Genomic DNA, 10,440 nt, shown 5'->3' with positions numbered 1-10,440 from the left:
AAGGAGCATAGGTGCATGGCTCCATAGATTCATATGAGTATAATAGGCTAACAAGAACAATGGCTTTTTTCAGCCTAATAATGCATTCCTAATCTGTGACAAGGTCTGATACCCTTTATAAGTGTAATCAGGGTTTTGGGAGCTGAGACATCTACAACCTGTGGCATAGGCGATGAACCATCTACAGTTTTCCTGTGTCCATTAGACACGTGTCCTAAACCAGTTATGATTGTCTTGTTCTGCATACCATTGTGTAACTTGCATATGATGTGCATTACAGCGGAAGTGTGCTTCACATGGATGGAGAGCCAGTTACATACAGGGTGTAATCTCTGGGTTACATACCTGTTTATCCAGCATGTCCTATTTATATCACAGTCAAGGTGTAGGTGTGTAGAACAGGTGATTCTCGTATTAATCCTTTCTTGGATATACAGGCGGTACACAGTGGGATCTGACACCTCCCTGTATGGCAGCCATACACCTCCCTTGAAAATCATGTAGGAGACAGAATGCACAGTTACAGCCTTGACACTTTATGCAAGGACATGTTATGTACACTGTGTGTTGGTTTTCTGTGGAACCTCTGTGGCTGTTATACTTGTCAGATATGCCTGTATAGTTACATACCAAATGTGGCATTGCACTCAAATTCAGGTGTGAAGAGTGCCAAATACAGTATAACAATGACATTATGTGATTTACATGCCATATCTTTCTCTATAGGTTGTGCCACATTGACCGAATCCCCACATCTTACTGACCAGTGAAAGTCAAAGGCTGTATCACTGTCACTGTCTGTATGTCCCTGACTACTGGGTCAACTGTCGGAGGTGTGCAGACACTACGATATTTACCAGGGGTGGATGACTTCCCAAAGGATAGTATTGTACATTCCTTGGCATTTAGTAATTGTCAATGGCAACAACTGAATGTGTGTGTTAGCCCAACCTGGGTAACTGTTGGTTCTGTGTTGGATTCAGTGACAGCTCCTAATCTATAATCATCCACAAATGCAGTCAGTCTGAGGTCATTGACAGTGGCTGTGACTGTCAAGAAGGGAATGGCTACAGAGGTAGTCCCATGAATGATTTGTGAGGGATGTCCACTGGTGACTGGCCTCATTGTAGTGGTGGAATACCCAATGCTATCATCCCGGATAATGACAGTCAGACACTATCCACCGGCTGACATACTAGTTTATAAATAACGTCTACAGTATTTCAACAATGTTTGATGGTCTAATTGTGTCAAATGCCTTGGTAGGCCATGGTAGGTGGAATGACTCATTTTCCCCTCATCCATTGCATAGTTTAACAGTCAATGTGGTCCACCGGTTATGGTAGGCATGATCTGCCCTTGACCAAAATAAACTGGGTTTGGTCCAGTGTCTGTAGGTGTACCACATTGTTACTAATCATTTCAATGATAATTCTTTTCATGGCTTTAAATATCAGACTGCTGGGACATCTGGGGACAATGCTTGTCACTGCATGCTAGCTGCCCTGTGTGCAACTCAGTATTGCAATTACTTCCATCATAGTTTCCAAGAAAATAGTCATCCAATGCATCTGTGTCTGTATAGACCACAGGCAAATAATGGAGGGGAGGGTAATATATACACCCTGTGAAGGTAAGGTGGGAGGTTTTACACAGGTATACTGCAGATGGACACTACTCAAGCAGTGAGTACTGAAAGGACAAAATTACCTTGTGAAGAATGCTGAAAAGAAGGGTGTCCCCTGAATTGCTGGTGCCTGGAAACTACTACTGCTGGTCTCAACACAACCACTCTCTCCTGGGATACTATGCACCTATACTTTTCCTGTAATTAGAAGCAAAATGTTAGTACCAAGCTCAAGATGAGAAGCAGGCTACAGCCTGTTTGTTCATCCACACAGTTGTCACACTTCCTGTTAGACTCCATAGGCTTGTATACCCTTTTCTAGGTAGATGCCTTGAATAACAACCAGAGCAATCATTTGAGTCAGCATGTATTATGCCATGTGTTCCTGGGTTGTGAGGATTTCACTAGGGTACTGACCAGATGATGTTTAGGAGCACAGCCGCAGCATCACAATATGTTTAGTGTCAGGTGACATAGATGTCCAAGGTTGCTTGAACAAGCACCACAGCAGCAGTGATCCTTGTTGGGTGACGATTTTACAGCAGTTCATGCAACCTGACCTTCAATAGCTTAATGGTGGACATCTGTGTGACATGGATCTGAGGCCTACTACAGAGGAGCAGCCACCTTTGGCCAAAGTGTATGTACCTCCAGCATGTCCTAGGTATGCAATACTGTCCATTTATGTTATTGGAAAACATGTCTGTGTTTGCACATCATGTCACACTACATTCAGTTTACTGTCTGGTTGTTTGACAGGCACTGCAGAGTTGCAAGGCCAAAGTTGAACAAGTTCTCTGTGCATGCATGGACATTCACATCTTCACTGCAAGGAGTGCCTACAGACAGTGTGTTTGAAGCTGTCAACCCCAAGGGTGTAGCAGCATAACCCTAACTTTTCTTGAGTTGTACATTGTAGGTATGCTATTGTGACTATGTCTAATAACAGGATTATGGTTACTGCAAGTACCGCATGCCTGGAAAAGCATCATACTCACCCAACCATGTTATGGCACACAGTCAGGTGCTGTGTTACCTTAGGGCACCTTCATAAAGGTGATAACATGTTACATTTCAGCATTTGTCAGGTCATTGTCTAACGATGGCCTGCTGTGACTTACACACAAGCAAGTCTGTATTGCTAATGGCATTATCAATGACCACTGTTGAGATATGGAAAGCCTCCCTGCCCATCTACTCCTATACCACACAAACACAATGTGTGAGAGATGTGACTCTATTACAAACCTTGATTCCATGGTGTCTCACACACCAGTCAGTATGTATGACAATGAGCAGTTTGCCAACATGCACACCTCACCTCCTACTCCACCCAAACCCACATCACACATACCTGCATGTCTGGAGCTCCTTACCACACACATACGCAAACAGACACCTCAGAAACCCAACTGCAAGCCCACTATACATAATCATACCTCTGCAGAACACAGTACACATAATAGCTCATGCACCACTGTCTCACCAGTCAAACACCTGAGGAAAAACACAAAATCAAACCTATTAGTCATAGGTGATTACATCATGAGACACATTTATGTCTCTCCCACCAAGCTACATATGGGAAAGGTCACAGTTAGCTGTCTGCGAGGTGCCAGGATTTGATTCACCATATCACACATGCATGCAGATCTGTTAGCATCAGGTAGCGGTATGACCATGTCATAGTTCCTGATGGTGTGTACAACTTGGGACATATCTCACTGGACTGTATGCAGAGACATGACTGAGCTTACAGACTCTGTGTCTCTGGTGGGTATGCTCATAGCCTTCAGCTGCATTTGACCTTCACCTAGGATGATGGCTGAATACACACAAAATGATTTAAGTCAGTAATTGGCCTAGAGTGTGGTGTCATTGTAAGTGGATCCACTATATGTCAGACTTGGTCAACATATCTTGATGCTTTGCCAGAAATGGTCTTCATCTGTCACCCCTGGGATTTTGTGTACTAGCCAAGGCTGCTGACATCCCCATAGTGCATCTTATAGGTGGCATCTCAAGGGAAAACTTTCCAATGAGAAAATGCCATCATCAAACAACATTGCAGTTATGCAGCTACACGCTAGGAATGCCAACACAAAACTACACTCACTGGAAGGTGTCCCCACCTTCGAAGATGTAGACATTTGTACAGTCACAGACACCTGGTTCAAGGCTGTGGACAGCACCACAGCCATACCAGGCTACACGTCCTTACACATGTTCAGACCTCAAACTGACACTGTGCAAGGTAATGCAGGTGGTACACACATACTCATTACTAGATACACATCCAGATTGGTTACACAGTGTGATTCTCTGGGGACACTGCAGGTACTATTCACTGCTGGAAGGGCACCTAATCAAGCCATTACCAGCTACAGGGACAACTCCATGAATCAAGGCAACTGTTGTACTTATTTGAATCTACTTGTGTCTATCAAGATACATAACAACACCATGGTTTGGGTGACTTTACCTACCCATCAAATTCATTGGTTACTCATGCTCAAACTGACTTGCCCAAAGATTAGTCCATGCCCTTAACTACAATGTCCTGAACCAGTGTCATGACATCCCCACAAGGGGAGACAATGAACTGCATTAGGTGCTTACCAATATGTGTGACCACTGTAGCCCTTCCACTGTGAGGTCTTCCCTGGTGAGATCTGGCCACAAACCAGTCTCATTAAAAGTAAGTATCACAAATGAACCCCCCCCCCACCTGCTGCAATTACAGTCATGAACTTCAACAAAGCAAATTATAACCTCCTATGGATGGAATATGCAAGCTGTATAACAATGATTTATGCAAGCACCTGTACAACTTTATAGACTTGGGTGTACCTGACAGGAGGAAAAAAAGCTCCTCATGGCAAAGCAAACATTCCTGGTGTGCAAGTGCCATTATCAGGCTGGATAATAAGAAGTGGACATTGCTGTGTGACAGTTGGAGTGAGGGAGCACCTCTAAAATGTAAGCACACCCTCCTCAGCTAAAACAAGCAAATAGTGTTGTTGTGACATCCTGTAAAATGAAGTATGTGACAAACTTAGCCTCCTTCACAAAGGATGGCCACAAGGCATTGTGTAGTTACATGTGTAACCTAAGAGGAAAGGCCCAGATTGTTGGTGAACTCGTAGTTAATGATACCACATATAATGACCATGTAGACACAGCTAACCTGTTTTTGGACAGGTTCTGTGACAACTTAACTTCCCTGTCCCCACCACACATACCACATGACATCCCTACAACCTGTCCCATACATTCTATACCTACAGGGCAGGTTGTAAATGGCCTCTCTAAGGAGGAAACAAAGCATCTATTGGACCTGGTAACATCCCAGGCTGCATCTTATATGGAATCTTAACAAGGATTGCTAACAGCATTGTGCACTCCTTGCAATCATAGTGTAACCATTGGCTGCATCCCAACTGACTGGGAAAGAGCAACTGTTATCCCCTTGCACAGAGGTAATGCATCCACTGACCATGAGAACTGTAGCTCTATTAGCCTGAGTAGCCATTTCTGTAAGCCCATGGCGCATATCATCATGGACCTGATCAGCAAAGATATATGTAATCTACAAAAAGTTAACACTACACAGTTTGTATTTCTGAAATGAAGATCATGCCTGTTAAATGTAGTGGACATGTATGAGGAGGTCATCAAGGACTTGGATGAGAGGAAATCTGTGGATACAACTCCCTGGACTTGGCCAAGCCATGTGATACTATCCCCCACTCAAGAATCATTGACAAAATCACCAAAGTAGGCATCAACAGTAATTTCATTAGAGGGGTCACTAAGTGGCTCAGTCATAGAATTCATACTCAGAATAGAGGACTCCACCTCCAATAACTGATCTGTAACCAGTGGTGTTCCACTGGGCTCAGTCCTGAGTCCTCTAGTGCTTGGAATCCATTTAACCACAGTACAAGCACAATATGAATGTCTGTGGCTGACAAGGTTGGCTGATGCCTGCAAACTGTGAGTGGTCATAGAATCTCCCAGTTATGTCAATATCCTACAAGAAGGTCTTCATGAATAAATGCTTGTTGACATACTCATGGCTGTAAACACTATGCAAATATATATGTAGTACCATTTCCATTGGTAACACAAATTTTCCTATTAAGTAGCACATCAGTAGCAACACCTGATGTACATACTCAGGGGTGAGAGCCCTGGACACACAGGTTTGCACCTACTTTACCTTAGATCACTATGTCTCCCCAGTGGTAAGAAGGGCATTATATCTTACTCATGTCATAACTGAGGGCACTGTCACCCAGAAATTATGTAGTTATAACATCCATGCACTCTTCCCTCAACAGGCCAATATTTTAGTGCAATGACCATTTTCTCGGGTACCTTTCCAAGCACTAGTGGCAATTGCACACAACACAAAGGTTCCTCACAAGGGAACTTCAGGTCATCAGTATCTGTTCTATGGGGATTGTCTGACATAACTGTCATTGTAGTCTGTGTGAAATAGACTATTCAGAGGTGATCTCTGCCTTGTATACAGGGCAATGTCCAACCATGCTTTATTGGAAATGCTACATATATGTAGGTGAAATGGTACATGGATTACTGCTGTAAGTACATTAACCTGGTCTGTGACATTACTAATACATACTAGTGGGAGAGAGATGTCTACCAGACTTTAACAAGCCTTCGAAAAAGACTCCCACCTAATGCCAAACAGAGCACCTCATTGGCTCTCTTCAGATGCAGTCTGTATGATTCGCTTGGTAACTGTCATTTTACCACAGGGCTTCTGCCTGTGTCCCTTGTGGACAGGGGCAATATGTGCTGATCATGTGAATAAGGGTAACAACTTGGCTAGGACTGTAAGGGCTCTAGGGCCATTAGGCTTAAAGTTCAATTATCCTATGATCCCTTATACTGCTGTAAAATGCTGTAACATCCACACCCTTGGCTACAGTGAGAATAGCACCACTACCAATTTATGTTTACAAAACACTACATAGCACACATGCACACTGCAAGTTGGCTGCAGTTTGATTAGAACTTCTACCGATCACAGTACCTAACGCACATGCCACAGCTCAAGTCTGCTGTGGATATCTCTTTAGGTAATCTTATGCTAGATGACATCAGCAGGCCTTGCTGTGGTCAGGAATTTGGAGGCCCTCATCACCTGGTACAACCAAAATACTGCAAAATCCAACCTCTTTCTAAGTCAGTGTGGTGATCATATTTATTTTGTAGGGAGATACACACACACACACACACACACACACACACACACACACATACACACACACACACACACAGAGTGGCCTGGAGTGCGATTAGAGCCTCTACCTATCTACTCTAATACACTATAGATCACAGTAGTTATTGCAGATGCCACTGCTGAAGTCTGGCATTAGAATGGGAGTAGGTAGTGTTAAGGTACATGAAATCAAAATTTTTGGGAAAATTTTAAATTTTAAATTGAATTCCCCTAGCCATAAGGGCTTCCAAAATAGGACCCCTGAATATTTGCCCAATAATCTCCAAAAAAGATTTCCTTTTAAATAGACATATTTTGTTTTTAAAAACCCAATATTTCAAATCTGGAATTTAAACCTATTGAGGAAGGGTTAGAGGCCTTTTCTAGAAGCCTGAGAAAACACACCAAGTTCGGCTGGGACAAAATTTCAGTTTTAGTCGAACTTATGAGTATTGTGTTAGAAAATAACTTTATATTTTATGAGGGCGAAATATTCAGGCAAACCAGAGGCGTAGCGATGGGAGCGGCTTGCGCCCCCATTTTCGCTAATCTGGTTATGCTTGATTGGGAGGAGAATCAGGTGTTTAACAGTCAATATTTTGACAATATTGCATACTACTCCCGTTACCTAGATGACATCTACATTTTATGGAAGGGCAACAGTCATACTTTTGACTGCTTCATTAGCTATCTTAACACTAGTAGTAGTTTTTTGAAATTTACTTCCACCCACAGTACAACAGGGGTCCCCTATTTAGACACCTTTATTACGGTTGACCCCGATGGTTTTAAATCTATGGTATACAGGAAAGCTTCCTTTACAAACTCGTATTTAGATTACAACAGCTACCATCCTAATAATTTGAAAAGAAATATTTTCAAAGGGCAATGTATTAGGGCCATCAGGATGACCTCTAAACATCAAGACATGGTAAATGAGTTGAAGTTTATTACAGGTCTCTTCATTGAAAGAGGTTATGATACAGCTATGTTAGAAGACATTGCCTCTTATGTGGTCAGCCAATGGGGGTTAAAATATTCCCCTTTGTTGGGTGCGAGAAATTGCACTTCTGCCAACCTTATTGACAATGTTATGTCTACAGGGAGTAATATCGCTTCTATGGGTAGACACAAAAATCTACTCACTGACCGCACTAATTGTTTCCGTAGTGCTCTCATAGTTGAATACGGCCCTTACAGCCAAGAGCTTAAAAATATAGTGGCTAGAAACTGGTATATTTTAACAGCAACGCAGGATATTATTGAAAATGTTGGTTCTAAACCCAATTTTGTTTTCAAAATGGGCAAAAACATTAAACATATTTTGGAAAATGAGAACCCACTTAATTTTAACAAAGGGTCCAACACTACCAAATGTGGCACTTGCCACCAATGTTCATACATTTATGATTTGAATAGTATATGTTTGAATAACATCAATCACACCAAAGTTTATTTAGCTAAGGGCAATTGCAAATCAACTATGTTAGTTTACATTGCTCTTTGTTCCTTCTGTCAGTCCTATTACATAGGGAAAACTGAAAGGCAACTTAGGCAGAGAGTATATTCCCATTTGTATTGTATCAGAAGGAAGGACACAAAGAATGCCCTTTACAGACATATATTGGAATATGGAACCGATCACACTTTTAAGTTTGGAATTTTGGAGCAGGTCAGGAACAATCCTAGGGGAGGGAATTACAAAAACTATTTGGCCTTTAGAGAATTATGGTGGCAAGTTTACACCGATGCCACCACAAACCCAGGGATCAATGATTGTCTATCAATTAAACCGCTTCTTCTTTTAGATTAAATAGTCTTCATATCTACTGTTTTTATGTGTATACATTTTATATTAGAGTTGTCTCAGTGCACATTTTTTATTATGATTTGTTAATACCTTTTTACTATGACTTGATACTGTATATACCATTGTGTTATATGGCATATTTTAAATTTCATAACTATTTAATAGTTGAATGAGCTGGTTTTGGCGCCATTTTTAATTATTTAATTGATTTACACAATCAATTCTTTGTTCTGAGGAAGCTCGCCTTCAGCGAGTGAAAGCGCTCAACTTTTGTTCAAACTTTTGTTCATTAAATATTTTTTTGATTTTACGAACAGACTCCATTTCTTAAGCTGGATTCACCTGTGAGAGGTGGCAGCTAGCGTTTTGGTACAGCTGCCTACTGCTTTTTGATTTTTGCATATCCAATTCGCTTTTTTTCTGGAGAAATTATGTAGTTATAACATCCATGTACTCTTCCCTCAACAGACCAATATTTGAGTGCAATGACCATTTTCTTGGGTACCTTTCCAAGCACTAGTGGCAATTGCACACAACACAAAGGTTCCTCACAAGGGAACTTCAGGTCATCAGTATCTGTTCTATGGGGATTGTCTGACATAACTGTCATTGTAGTCTGTGTGAAATAGACTATTCAGAGGTGATCTCTGCCTTGTATACAGGGCAATGTCCAACCATGCTTTATTGGAAATGCTACATATATGTAGGTGAAATGGTACATGGATTACTGCTGTAAGTACATTAACCTGGTCTGTGACATTACTAATACATACTAGTGGGAGAGAGATGTCTACCAGACTTTAACAAGCCTTCAAAAAAGACTCCCACCTAATGCCAAACAGAGCACCTCATTGGCTCTCTTCAGATGCAGTCTGTATGATTCACTTGGTAACTGTCATTTTACCACAGGGCTTCTGCCTGTGTCCCTTGTGGACAGGGGCAATATGTGCTGATCATGTGAATAAGGGTAACAACTTGGCTAGGACTGTAAGGGCTCTAGGGCCATTAGGATTAAAGTTCAATTATCCTATGATCCCTTATACTGCTGTAAAATGCTGTAACATCCACACCCTTGGCTACAGTGAGAATAGCACCACTACCAATTTATGTTTACAAAACACTACATAGCACACATGCACACTGCAAGTTGGCTGCAGTTTGATTAGAACTTCTACCGATCACAGTACCTAACGCACATGCCACAGCTCAAGTCTGCTGTGGATATCTCTTTAGGTAATCTTATGCTAGATGACATCAGCAGGCCTTGCTGTGGTCAGGAATTTGGAGACCCTCATCATCTGGTACAAACAAAATACTGCAAAATCCAACCTCTTTCTAAGTCAGTGTGGTGATCATATTTATTTTGTAGGGAGATATACACACACACACACACACACACACACACACACACACACACACACACACACACACAAAGTGGCCTGGAGTGAGATTAGAGCCTCTACCTATCTACTCTAATACACTAGAGATCACGGTAGTTATTGCAGATGCCACTGCTGAAGTCTGGCATTAGAATGGGAGTAGGTAGTGTTAAGGTACATGAAATCAGCAGGCTTTGTGGAAAACAGGTGTTTGGAGGCTGGCATCAACTTACAGGGACAAAAAGTGCAGAACCATTGCAGTTTGGTAGTCAATGAGGGATTCTCATTTGTTTGGCATGGAGATGCACATGCACACAAACACATCAAGTGGCCTGGAGTAAGATTATAACCCCTGCTTAACTAGTCTTACACA

This window comes from Protopterus annectens, chromosome 17.part0 (genome assembly GCF_019279795.1).
Source record: "Protopterus annectens isolate FY-2018-M chromosome 17.part0, PAN1.0, whole genome shotgun sequence".
Lineage (NCBI taxonomy): Eukaryota > Metazoa > Chordata > Ceratodontiformes > Protopteridae > Protopterus > Protopterus annectens.
The sequence above is the reverse complement of the archived record's forward strand: the minus strand, read 5'-3'. Positions refer to the sequence as shown.